This window comes from Dermacentor andersoni, chromosome 3 (genome assembly GCF_023375885.2).
Source record: "Dermacentor andersoni chromosome 3, qqDerAnde1_hic_scaffold, whole genome shotgun sequence".
In the NCBI taxonomy this organism is placed as follows: domain Eukaryota; kingdom Metazoa; phylum Arthropoda; class Arachnida; order Ixodida; family Ixodidae; genus Dermacentor; species Dermacentor andersoni.
Window position 1 is genome coordinate 55,831,237 of NC_092816.1, and position 13,403 is coordinate 55,844,639.

A 13,403-nucleotide genomic window follows, 5' to 3' on the forward strand; every position below is an offset into this window, starting at 1 on the left:
AGACGCTATCAGGAGGTTTCCAACGCCGGCGGCGGCTCTTTTTTTCCCGTTTCCTTCTCACCGTTCCCTAAAATTGGGGACAGGGCTTCCCCGCCAGCTCCCGCCGCCGCCGCCGCCATGGTTGCTAGCGGCAGCGGCAGCGCCAGACGCGGCAGCGGCAAGCGAGCTCGTGCCAGACGCAGCGCACGCCGCACCATCGCGAGCCTACAAGCAGCACCACTGCCGGCGGGATGCGACAGAGAGTGTGGCGGCTTCGGCTAGCGTGCTCCAACGCTTTGGTGCGTGCCTCGTCTGACGCGTCGGCGAAGCGGCGTTAGAGCAGTTCTCTCCCGGTCAGCCACGGGAGAAGGGGTCTCGTATTCCCCCACCATTTTAGTTTGCGCTCGCGTCGTGTGTCGGTGGTGGTGGTGGTGGTGGGGGGACGAGAAGAAGCTATAGCCTGCTCACACAACCGAACAAAGACCGCAGTCTCCAGGCGCCGCAACATCACCCGGTCGTCGTCTGCTCGCTTTCTTCCGTTGCCAGCGTTTTAGCCGTCGTCTGCTTCCGCTGCATCTGCGGTTGCTGCGAGTGAACGTCTGCTATATTCCTAGCGCATTTATACGTCTTTAAAAGAAGGGCGCGCGCTGTGTGCTCAATCGCGCTCTATCGCCCCTGTTCCTTCGTTCGAGCCCACCCTGTGGCCACACTTTGCAGCGTGTTCGCTATAGTGAAGCAGCCATCGTCGTCGACGTCTTCCAGCGGTGTGCCTGTCTCTCGAGACGAGAGTCGATCGTGGTGTTCGTGAGAGCACGTGATTAAGAGGCGTACGCTGACTGTTGGACCGGCCCGAGAGCGAGAGAGAGAAAGAAAAAAAAGTGCCCTTCTTCGTATCGTCTGCGCTCCGCGTGCCCTTCGTTCGGCTGCTGATAGTTGCTGTCTTCGAGGACGGCTAAAAATCCGAGAACTACGAAATATCAGCGTCGTTCCTCAAGCAGTCTTCTGGATCGGTTTATTCAACCACGCACCCAAGGAAAAGAACGACGTAGCTCGATCACGACGCATCTCTATCGGGGAAAAGGTAAGACGACCGTTTTATACTTTTCGTTATTTTTTTCTTTTCTTTCATCGAAACTTGTATTTTCCGCGTGGTCTGCGCTCTAAATCGATCCCTCCTCTAGGCTGTCTCCTGCGACTCCCTCTTTCCCTCCCTCTCTGCTTCGTTCTACCGCGAAACTGTTGCGTTCCTTTCGCAAGTTGTACAGCGGCGCGGTGCCTGCCGGTGCATGTTCCGCGCAGCGCTCCTCGGGCGCTAACTGCAGTGTCGAGTTCGCGCGCAGCGCCGAGGCAACGCAGCGCGCTCGTTGCGGTCCAGTTGGTTCGGGGTTTGCACCCAGGGTCGAGTGCGCACCACTTCTCTTCGAATTCGCGCAACGGTGCAGTCTTTCGCCCTGCGGAATTTTTAATATTCCTTTTTTTTTTCTCTTTTGCGCGAACGCGCCCCTTATTCGGTTTCTTCATTGCAAGGTACATTTCCTGGTCACTGTAAGCGCATAGTGCTCCTCCAGTGACCAGGCAGCGGGGGAATATTTTTCGTTGGGCGCACACACACACAAAAAAAAGTACTGATATCGTTTAGATTCGTGCACTTACAAGACACAATATGGGTACACGGTATATGTCTATAGCGTGCGACAACGATACAACGCGCTCGTGCCATTTGCAGAACTAACAAGTGAACAACCGAAAGCTACAATTTACTGATAACTGGCCCAAACGTGTACGTGACTGTCTGGTTTACTTCTCGTTTTTCGTTTCCTTCAGATGTTGTAAAGGTCGACGCTGATGTGATTAAATAATTTTGGTAGAGAGCAATTACGGCGTTTATTATTTACCGTGGTTGGTAAACGCACCACACACTCTAGATATTTCTTCCACTTTAAGAAGATTATGGGGGTTTTACGTGCCCAAACCGCTTTCTGAGACACGCCGTAGTAGAGGACTCCGGAAGTTATGGCCATCTGGGGTTCTTTAACGTGCACCTGAATCTAAGTACACGGGTGTTTTCGCATTTCGCCCACGTCGAAATGCGGCCGCCGGTGCCGGGATTCGAACCCGCGACCTCGTGCTCAGCTGCCCAACACCATAGCCACTGAGCAACCACGGAGGGTGTCTTCCACTTTTAAGACACAGTTAACGTTAGCTGTAACACCTTCGGACTCTGGGCACTCATTGGAATTGTAGAAACGCGTTCGAGCGCTTTGTTCAATGGTAGGCAGGCAGGCTGCCTGCAAGCCCTCACTTGAATTCATGAACTGGAATGACCGCTGCAGTTTCTTTCGGTGCACTGGCGGCTAACAGTGCCAGTTTGTGGTTTTTGGTGTCGATAATGCAGTTGGTGCCACACGGGATGCTGAGACGTGTTGCACGTTCGGAAGCGACCACTGCGCGCTAGTCGGCACCCGAAATTGGGTTCGGTCCTAAGCGTTATCGTCTGATCCCGTGCTTATCAGCGATAATGACGGCGGTCGCCAGACACTACAACCCTTAGAAGTCGTGACTGCGCTGGAATCAGCGACGATACACGCCTCTGCGTGTCTCCCACGATGGCAGCACGTTAATCGGTGCCCGATTCGGGGATACGAAACGGCCGTCATTGCTCTGTTCCGTGTTTCGGCACAATATAACGGCTAACACGGCCTCCGTTCCCGAGGCATCGCAGTCGTGGCTGCAGTAGATTCTGGCACGTCGGAGGCGTTTTGCACGTTTCGTCCGTTAGTCGAGCGCTAATCGATGCCTCTTACTACTGGGCGGTACCGGACCTGGGAGGTTTTACTGTTACCTCTTTTTTTTCGGTGGTCAGTACTTTTGGTATGTTCTGAAGTTCTATAACGATTGGTTGGCGCACGTTCTTGCGGCCGGTTTCTGTGTATGCCAGGCTTTATGAATCGGGACGCTTGGTTTCTCGTGTGATTCAACGAGTGCCTTGACATAAGGGGCAACCTATGTGCAGGACAAGCAAGAGTAATAAGATGCCTCAGAGGAGGAGGATCAACAGAAAGGTTAATAAGATAGCGAGGCAGAGGAGCAAAGAAACAGGGTAAGAAAGGGCGGTTACCCAGTGTGAATGCCGGCTGGCAACCCTGCATCTGCCGATGAAAGTGGTAAACGAAATAAAAGGTCGCAGAAGGAAAGAACATGTAGAGAATTGATATAAACATTTCGTGAACAATCTTTAAGCCTGTATTATAGTTTTTTTTCTTCGCATATTAGTATCAAAATGTTCTGGCAAGATAATTGTTTCTCTAACCTTTATCAAAGTCCTTCAACACTTACGTAATTATCCGGATAAAACGGGGGAATCGCCGAAGAATATCTTGTGATTGCCCCACGACTAAGTGGTGCTCTAAGGTTAGATGCTTGAACTTGTCAAAATAGTTCGCAGATTACTTCATTGTGCGACTTCGAACAGAGACACAGAAATGAAAGCTACTTAATGTATTCTAGAAAGGTTGTCTCACGGCATGCCTAGCATGCAACAGCAGACGGGTATGATTAAAAATGTAATAATGTGCACAGTGCACGAAGTGGGCACACAGCATAACCCAAAACCCAATACAACGCCCTACAAACTAGGGTCTCTCACCGAGATCAGTGTCTCTGGAGAATGTTAAGAGCTCCTTCGTTGCCGCGAGGTGTACTGGCAGGGAGTGTAATAGTATAGGTATCTCGCTGAGGAAGACTGCATGACAGCCTGTGATTTTTGCTTGTATTCTGTCAGCGATTTGGGAGTCTAGTCATATATAGTAGTTTCATCTGTTACGTTACAACCTGTGATGCTTTCGTTGCAACGGGTACTTTTTTAAATTTACAAATGTCTACCGCACACACGTACGAGCAGCTTTTATTTTCCTTCAAATCCTATCTCGGCAATTATTTATTCAGCGTTTTTTGGAAAGCTAGTCAAACAGTAGCCATCCTTGCTCTTGTTTGCAACTATGCTCTTAAGATCTTGAGAGACAAGTGTAATTTTTCCTCATTATAATGAGTAGTCTTGTGTTTAAAACCCACTATTTCCCGCTAATTCCTATCTGTCTTTTTTTCTCGGTAGTAACTACGGGACTAAACACACCAAAATAAATATTCGAGTTGTAAATATATGTGTACGTTTGACTACCGATATTCGATTCGATGATCGATACTCTCTGTACGTATTCGATTGGTATTATGAAAAGTTTACATTCGCCCACCTATAATATCTATAATTGTGTATGAAGTAAATATTCATTTATCCGCGACGTTGAGGTCATTTTTATCGCTCTTTATATATCGAATCACTTTCCACCGCGTACTCACATCCTTCCTCTGAGGCAAACACGCAAGAGGTGATTGAGGGCACCAGTTAGGACATTGTTTTCACCGCATAGCGCGTAGCTGGGCGAAGCACGCTTGCAGGAGGTTTAGAGCATTGCGGTCGGCGAAAGGCGAGACATGTCGGTAAGCCTATCTATCTATCTATCTATCTATCTATCTATCTATCTATCTATCTATCTATCTATCTATCTATCTATCTATCTATCTATCTATCTATCTATCTATCTATCTATCTATCTATCTATCTATCTATCTATCTATCTATCTATCTATCTATCTCTATAAGATAAGAAAGATACATATGCTTCCGGATGGCTTGACTGAATAACCGAATGCATTCCGCGCAAAGTTCTCTTACGACAAAAGGAGAACCATTTAATCTAATATTGCAATACCAGGTCGCTATTTGCACATATTGAGAATGGCATGAGTTCTCTGCTGTACACACGCTAATATTTGACTCGCAAATCGAAATTTGACATGGAAGCGGACTATGAATGAAAGCGGAGAGAGAGAGAGAGAGAGAGAGAGAGAGAGAGAGAGAGAGAGAGAGAGCAGCGCTTTAATGAATCCTGGAGAGGTTGGCACAGCGGCACTCCGAGCATGTTAATTCAAGTGGGAATGACGAAAAATGAAACGATGTGCACAATCACGAAAAAGAGACAGAAAATACACAAAAAGACACCGTAACACACAACCTGCAAGCTAATTAAAGTCCCTTATTAAGACCAGCGTCTCTAAAGAATTTTAAAGGTGCCGTCGAGGCGCACCCATCTGCAGCGCTAGTACGTGAACCAAGTAGGAGCCGCGTAGCTCAAGGCGTGGAAGCGTTTTATTTATACTAGGGCTTTTCTTTGTAATGTAAATAGCCCGCAAGCGCAGGTTAAGGGGCCTACGTCTTTCGGTACGTTACGCGCAGGGACAGCGGTGATCCTATCCAGTTAATTTAGGTAATACTTAATTTGCATTGACACTCAGCTGAATGCAATGTGGTCACGAGCGATCGCGCCTGTTGAGGCCACATGACGTTCGGAATTCGTACATTGGATAATGCGTGCGAATAGGCCCATAACTAGAAGAATGCCTGTTCACTAATACTGGAATGAGTCGGAATAAATAACAAGTCGGTCCGGGCAGCGCGCTACGAGCATAGCGCGAAACAGGACGCGAAAGCTGACCCGTCGCTTCTAGAGAAAGGGGCAAGCCAGGTGTACGTTTCACCTAATGCAGCGGCTCACCTACGGTTTTTCTTCTTTTTTTACGTTTGAAACTATTACTGACAATGGCGGTCCTCTCATCCGTTGTCGGTGTGATTAACGTAGTGCCACCGCGTAGTCGCCTACACTCTTAGGCAAAGTTACACCCTTTGGCTTGCCCCTTCTGCCACACAACGATAATCGTCATCTGCCTTCATGCGTTTCCTTTCTTTATCGCTGCGAGCCCGGAACTTTCCAGTAAAGAACGGCACGCGCGTTGTCAGCATAGAACAGTTTACACCCTTTGGAGTGCCCCTTCTGATAACGCGCGTGCCGTTCGTTACCGGAAAGTTCCGGGCTCGCAGCGATAAAGAAAGGAAACGCATCAAGGCAGATGACGATTATTGTTGTGTGGCAGAAGGGGCACGCCAAAGGGTGTAATCTCTTCTTAGAGTGTACCAAGCCACATTCCCATTCCGGTTAGTTACTGATAGGCGCCGCCCATCAGAAAGAATGAAGGATACTTCTCATTTGCCCGGAGGCAATAAGTTACGAGCCAACGTGAAATCATTTACGCCATTTCACTGACTTAAACAGACACTTCGCACTATTGTAATAGAGCAGGAATAACGTGCATCTTGGCGAAGATTGTTTATGTTCGTGTGCACAGGACAGTCACAGTTAGCACACTGGTTTAGAATTGGTAGCTGCTTTGACATATAGCGTGCGTTGGGCTTGCGCAAGTTTACAAAAGAAAAACGAAAGAAAAATCTCTGGTTTCACATGCCAAAACCACAGCCTAACTATGAGGCAGGATGTATACGTATAGTAGGGTCCGGACGAGTTTTGACCACCTGGGGTTCTTTGAAGTGCACCTCAATCTCAGTACGCATGTGTTTCTGCCTTTCGCCTGCATCGAAATGCGGCCGCTGCGGCTGGGGTCGAACCTGCGACTTCTAGCTTAGCAGCGGACCGCCTTAGTCACTAAGCTACCGCGGATGGTTTTAGTTTAAGAGAAGGGTGCCCCCAACACTAGCTGTTCCAAAGCGGTCTCGCTCCGAGAACTGACCGAGTGAAAATGTGTTTAGCTTCGGTGATCGGACGAGAACAGGCGTATTCAGCATGGCATGACCCATGGTGCAAGTTTTCATCAACCGTGAGTGAATTAGGGCTCATTCTTCACCTTCTCTCTCTCTCTCTCTCTCTCGAGAGAGAGAGAGAGTGCAGGGAAGTTAACCAGATGCAAGTTTCCGGTTCGCTACCTTGCACGGGAGTGGGGGAAACTGCCTTACTAAAAAGCGAGGCAAAGAGAGCGAAAGATTAAGAAAGAGCCAAACAAATCAGGAACGATTACAGACGTTCAGATCTAAAGAAGCGATATGAAAAAAGCATGTCCGGTTTCAGGGCCGGGCGAACCTCCCGGGCTTACATTTAGGCCACCGTCTTTTTATCTACCTCGAGTCATCGCTGCTCTGTGTGCATGACGCAGACCAACAGAAACCTATAGCCTAACTGGATTTCCGCTCCGAGGGCCCCGTGCGCTTAAGCGTGCATATCATACATCATCATTTATTTTAATCCTCGTGACCAAGCGCTATCACTTAAGTTGCTGAGGTTCGTCGAGCGCTTGCATGTACTTCACGGTATATGGATATCGAACGCACCGACAGAGCTGGCTAAGAATAGACGTACACGAACGATGAGGCGCTTAACCCGAGCAAGCGTCAGGTTGTCCGTCTACTTCAACTCGAGACAAATTGAATAAAAAGGTAACTCTGGCGAGCCCTTTCATATACAAGAAGTGAAAGGAAAGGAGGGCGGTTGAGCAGGTTGTGACGAGGCAGTCAATATCGTAGATCGAAGAGGAGACAGACTGCTGGTGTGTTTTGCACGAGTTGATCGTTACTTTCCCATCGACTGGGCAGCGAAATAAGAAAAAGAGAAAGCAGCGTCATCGAGCGCTGTGCGGGATCAGAGCTCCGCGTCATTAAAAGAGCAGCTGCACGGCAGTGGTCGTTATTAGAAATGCCTATTAGCGATTAATACGGGACTGAGCTCCGCTGCATTGATAAACGAGCCGGAATAAATGAGCGTCTGGCACTGAAGGGTTGGATTTGTTTTCAATTACTTCCATCGCAGTTGGTGAAACATGGTCGGCGTTCCGTGTAATGGAGCCGATGGTCATGAAGTTTTTTTTTTTTTTCCGTGTACTATTACAGTAAGCACGCAGCCCTAGCTGCTTAGCGGTTGTGATAGTCAACGCCTTCTCTAAGCGTTAAACTTATAGTGCGCAAACGTTGATTTGGACAAAACATGGAGGCCCCACATTTTCTTCATAACGCCCCCTTCCCCTCCCGTCTTCCCTTACCTTTCACTTATTTATTCGTAGGACTTTCAAGTTGTAAACCGAGGTTGATGGAGGAACTACCACTACTCATTGTTAGTACAGAGAGTGAGAGATATTAATAAGATGGGAAAGACGGGGAGCCTGACCGTCCGTGGATGAATATCCAGTTTGCCATCCAGCAGTGGGGAAGAGATGAAGGCAGAGAGGAATAGAAAAAAAGAACACACGCACACACACACGCACACACACACGCACACACACCTGGTATTGTTAGCTGGATGGCGAAATGTTTCAGACCGTATCGTGACTGATAGGTGGCGTTTGGGCGGAGCAATTGCCCGCAACTTTTGCAAGGCTAGGTCCTCGTGCAGCAACCAGCTTCTCCTACTCTGTGGCGATTTTTCTTCAATCATACGAATTGTGCTGACAAATGTAGCAAGCTCCGCGGCAGTCGATGTTGTCCGGTGAGACGTTTCAAAGCTGAATGGCTGCAGCTTTTGCTGGGTGGATCACAACTCCAGCATATCCGACCACAGTTGTCGAGCCATCAGTGCGAAGCGAATCTGAAGATGGCACTCGTACGTCTCGTGCGACGTGTTCTTTAGTATAGCTTTATTAAATGCTAACTAGGCAAAAGGGTCACATAACGAATGAAACTAGAAGTGATCCAAAGGGGTCGAACAAGAAAGGTATCAACCTTAAAGCAATGTTCAGAGCAAACGAACGAGGAGACAAATACAAGTGACTTTGATGCCATGAGGTAGTATACGAGTGTTTTTTGGACAGTTGCCAGCTCCTATGTTCATGTACTATACGTACGTGCCGCCTGCGGCTTAAAAAAAAAAAAATGTCCCGAATCCGCCACCATGGTCGTCAGTGGCACTGTCTAGCACTTCCAAGGCTAACATTGCCAACATACGCATATACCCAAGAAGTTGGAGTATAGTGTGGCCGCCGTGGTAGCTTAATTTGACAAAGCACCGCATGCGCAACGTGGAGGACGTGGATTCGGCGCCTACCTATTCCTTCACTTTAGTTTCCCTCTTAATTATCATTCCTAATTTTTTATTGAGAATAAAACAAATAACGTCCGCGATGCTTCACTGTTCGTTTGCTTCACGTAGTTGTAGCTGAGCACGCAGTTAGCGTCACCAGGAGCTCGAGCACTTGAAGCAGACTCTAGTTAATTGGTACGATCAGTGCATCGTCACATTGGTTAAACCCCAGACTACTTTTACCAGTAATATTATACAAGAGGGCAGTGATGGACTGCTACAATCCCTAGTGGTAGGGCAGAATTGTTGCCCCACAATCCAAAATAAGTGGGCTGTTGTCAGTACTTAGGCCAGGAAAGTCGCCATTTTGGCTGGCACCATTTCGCCCTATTGCCCACGTAAGTAGAATAACAAATGTAACGGAAAGAACGGTTAATAGTTTTCAGCGCAAAGAAACGCACGATATACGAGAGAAGGCACACAGCACACATGGCGGTGTGACAGCGCTGTGTCTTTTGTGCCTTCTCTCGTGTCGTGCGTTTCATTGCGCTAAAAACTACTAAGATACAATAGCAACTATTTCACTAGTCGGGTTTGTGGAAAGAATGGCTCTTATAACAGGCCTCTGGTTGTACCCGGAGCGCTAAAATGTGCACCCTGACTCCTTGGCGGGGTTCTCGTGAAGCAGTACGCCATCACTTGAGAACGTTACTGACCTCACAACGTTTGTCCGGCGACAAAAATATATTTCTCGAGCTCCAATAAGCGGTGATATTGCAGGCATGAAAGGTGCATACGATAATGTCGCGCATGAAACTGTCCATCGAGTCGCTAGAGGCTGTCGCGATGGGCTGCAGAATGTGTCATTGCACCCGCGACTAGTGGACGCACTGTGTTTGTGCTGAACGAAGGCTGTGGACTATTGCCGAATACTAACAACCTTTGTGAACTATCGCAAATTCTATCAACTGTCGAACGTATGGTGGCGTCCCTCAGCAAGGGGTACCGAGGGACGTCACCGTATTGCTTAACATTACCATGGCTGGCATTTTGCTGAGCTTTTGCTAAAAAAATTGTTGGCTTATCAAAGTACGCTGACGATATTTGTCTTTGGTCTTCTGCGGTGGCCCGTCTTCAAGTCCAGGCAAGGATACAGCGATCAGCAAACCATTGATTTCCCTATCTCTTCAAACAAGGTCTTTGTGTCTCCACCAAAAAAAAATGAGAAAGAAAGAAAGCATGTTTATCGCGTTTACAAGTAAGCCCATTGCACCGTCCCGTGTCTCTATTTGTGAACAGGATGCTTCATAGAAGAAAACTAATCTCTTCGTGGGCGTGATCATTGACAGGCACCTCTCGTGCCTGTGAATTCCTTCGTGGAATTCCCCACATGATCTACCTTACGAAGAGGCTAACCTCGATTGCGCACATGCTGAAGTTCCTGTACATAGAATTCTGGGACACACAGTACTGTCCATGCTGCAGGTGTACAGAGCTCAGTTTCGGAGCTTTCTTTTTTTACTTTATAGCCTACCGCGTTTCGCAACTACAAGCGAAACGAACATTAGTGCCACCTAAGAATTTGAAGGCCACGTACTGCTCAACTGTTTAGGACTATACCACGATGTGCATCAATTCATGCAACGACCATGATTACTAGAGATCACCTTGCTCTAACGTACGTCACACATGACAGCATCAGAACGCAGATTAGACATCGCTGTCTAGTCCCCAATCACTGTGTTGTAGGTTTGATGGCGAAAAGTGTCGAAACCATATTTTTAGAAGGTGTAACTCGACTAGGCTGCCTTTCGTCGTGTTTCGCACCAGCAACGAGACCTCTGTAACAACTGCGGCATGTACGATATCCACAAGCGCATCTCACAATTTCTGTAATTACGAAGACCGGCCATTCAACAGTGGCCCTGCGACAGATGACTTTGTTATTACTGAACGAGTCCGCATGGACAAACAATGCAACTTTACATCGATGTATCCGTCTCCGCCACTAGCTCTACAGAAACTCCTGTCATCCCTGCCTTACTGCTGTCACAATGAAGTCCAAGGTGTCCAATATGGCGACGCCTATGGCAACGAAACATTTATAACTATACGCCCTGGCCAGGTTCGAGGCTGTCATTCGCAGTCCGGATCTGGTTGAACAGCTTTGGGCAATCCAGCGATCCCACGACGCGGCCGCGAAGCTCTGTCTTCCGGTCTCGACGTGGAATAAGCCCTCCTAGGGGTCACCCCATAGCCATGCGGGACCCGATAAAGTTTTCCATCCATCCCGGCTGCTGCTGCTGCAAGCGCGACCTCGAAAGTGGGATCTTTGTTGCGACTCCGAGGCCGCTCTTCAGAGTTTGCAGTCAGCTTTATGACGCAGGAGTTATGATCAATTGGTACCTGAAATAAGACAAGTCAACCATCAAGCCCCCTCTAGTGGATGTAACATCATTTTCCAAAGGTTTCCGGATCCCTGCGGCAACATCCGCAACGGCATTGTGATGATGCTGCCCGGTCAGCTCGCAGAGCAGTGCAGACAGTTTCTTGTCACGAATATGCGCTGCGAACGGTCTTCGTTTGCTTCCTGACACCAAGGTGCAAGCTTCTTGGAATAATCCCGAGTGTCTTGAAGTGTTGAAGCAGCAATCGCCATCGCATCTTTTCCGCCGTGATGCAACTGCGCCGTTTCTGGTTACGGGTGGCTTTGTGGAAGCTTACTCGTTCTTTATTGAAAGGTGAGAAACACCCGCGCGTGACTCGTGCAGCTGTGGAGAGATCGCACGTGTTGTGTTTTCTCTTTGTTTTCTTTCTCATCGTTATGACGTCGAACGCGATGGTCTTGAGACTCTGTTCACCTGAACAGGATACAGAAAATATTCAAGGACAATTGTGTGAGTTGGACCATGACAAACAAACAAACAAACAAACAAACAAACAAACAAACAAACAAACAAACAAACAAACAAACAAACAAAGTGGCTATGGTGTTAGGCTGCTGAGCACGAGGTCGCGGGATCGAATCCCGGCCACGGTGGCCGCAATTCGATGGGGGCGAAATGCGAAAACACCCGTGTACTTAGATTTAGGTGCACGTTAAAGAACCCCAGGTGGTCAAAATTTCCGGAGTCCTCCACTACGGCGTGCCTCATAATCAGAAAGCGGTTTTGGCACGTAAAACCCAATATAATAATAATAACAAACAAACAAACAAACAAGTAAGCAAGCAAGCAAATCAACAATCCAGACAGGCAAACAGAAAACCAAACAAACAACCAACCAACCAAACAAACAGACTAACGAACGAACAAGGTTTAATGTCGTTAAAAGGTCACTGAACAGTACAACACGCAAAAAGAAAATTGCGGTAAAAGCAAGATGCCATGCTATTCAATTACGAGGGGGTTGAGAAACTGCCTTCGCCAAAATGCGCTTCTTGAAGATCCCGGTATAATTAGCCACCCACCCACAATGATTAGGGCTGGCGACTTGACTCTTGGAGCAAGCATAATGCCAAGCTTATTCTAGCGACCTCATCATTTCTTGCAAGAGGGAGCTCTGCCAGGCGCAAGATACGCCGTTTTGTCTCAGCTGTGTTCGCATTTCTTCTTTCTCTTTCTTTTACCTCTTGGGCGAACGACAAGTCGTCTGCCCCGCTCATATTGCGGTCCGTATTTTTCCTTCGTGCAAACTTTGCCTCGGAAGTCGTGAAGTGGCCGTGGCCTAATTGTGCTGATGTAGTCGTCTCCCATGCTACAGTCTGCATCAAAATGCCCGTGCTTTTATTATCTGCTTAGTATGTGTTTCGGTTCTCTCTACATTTTTTTTATTCGAAAGTGTGCCTTGCGGCGCAATATGTTTGGTGCATGCAAGTCATGCGTGCAAGTGTAGTTGGTTATGTCCGATGAAATCAGACAAGGAATCTAGGGTGCGGACCATAGATCCACACATGGATAGTCATGTGGGCGGCTTGGGTGTAGCCCCACTTTTGACAGATAGTGGTGCCTCGATGAGTGCGGTCCAGGACAGTTGCACAAGAGGTGGGGCAAATGTGCGAGGGCAGGAGGGACAGTAGAAGGGCCAACATTTGGGCGAGTAGGTACTGGTCGAACATCTTGAAGGGGCAGCGCAAGATGACGAAGACAGAAAGCAGGAGCACACAGGACAGCGCTGTCCTGTGTGTTCCTGCCTTCTGTCTTCGTCGTCTTGCGCCGTCCCTTCAAGATGTTCAACCAGAAGGGACAGGTCGTGCCGAAGGCAGGCCTATACGGTACGGTTGCAGCGGGCGTCAATGCCACACCCACACGCATCCTTAATGCAACCTCCTCGCCACCTGAGAGACCGGGCAGGAGCTCTGATTCACATGGAGTTATCAATGCTCGTTCGAAGAGTCGAAGGACTTTCTCTCTTTTTTTTTTTTGGATAGCCATGTGAGCGCGAGGTGTTGCGGGCAGAGAGGCAGTGAATATATCACCGGACGTTTGTGATTCGCAGCGTCTGCCTGGATGT

General features: G+C 48.2%; 1 protein-coding gene across 1 annotated transcript in view; it reads left to right on the plus strand.

The window, feature by feature from the left end:
* Positions 1-220: 220 nt before the first annotated feature.
* Positions 221-13,403, plus strand: part of LOC126520797 (probable cationic amino acid transporter) — a 184,565-nt gene continuing 171,382 nt past the window's right edge. Inside the window, exon 1 of the mRNA XM_050169586.2 lies at positions 221-1,060. The gene's annotated coding sequence lies outside the window, so the exon portion shown is untranslated. The remainder of the gene's footprint in view (positions 1,061-13,403) is intronic.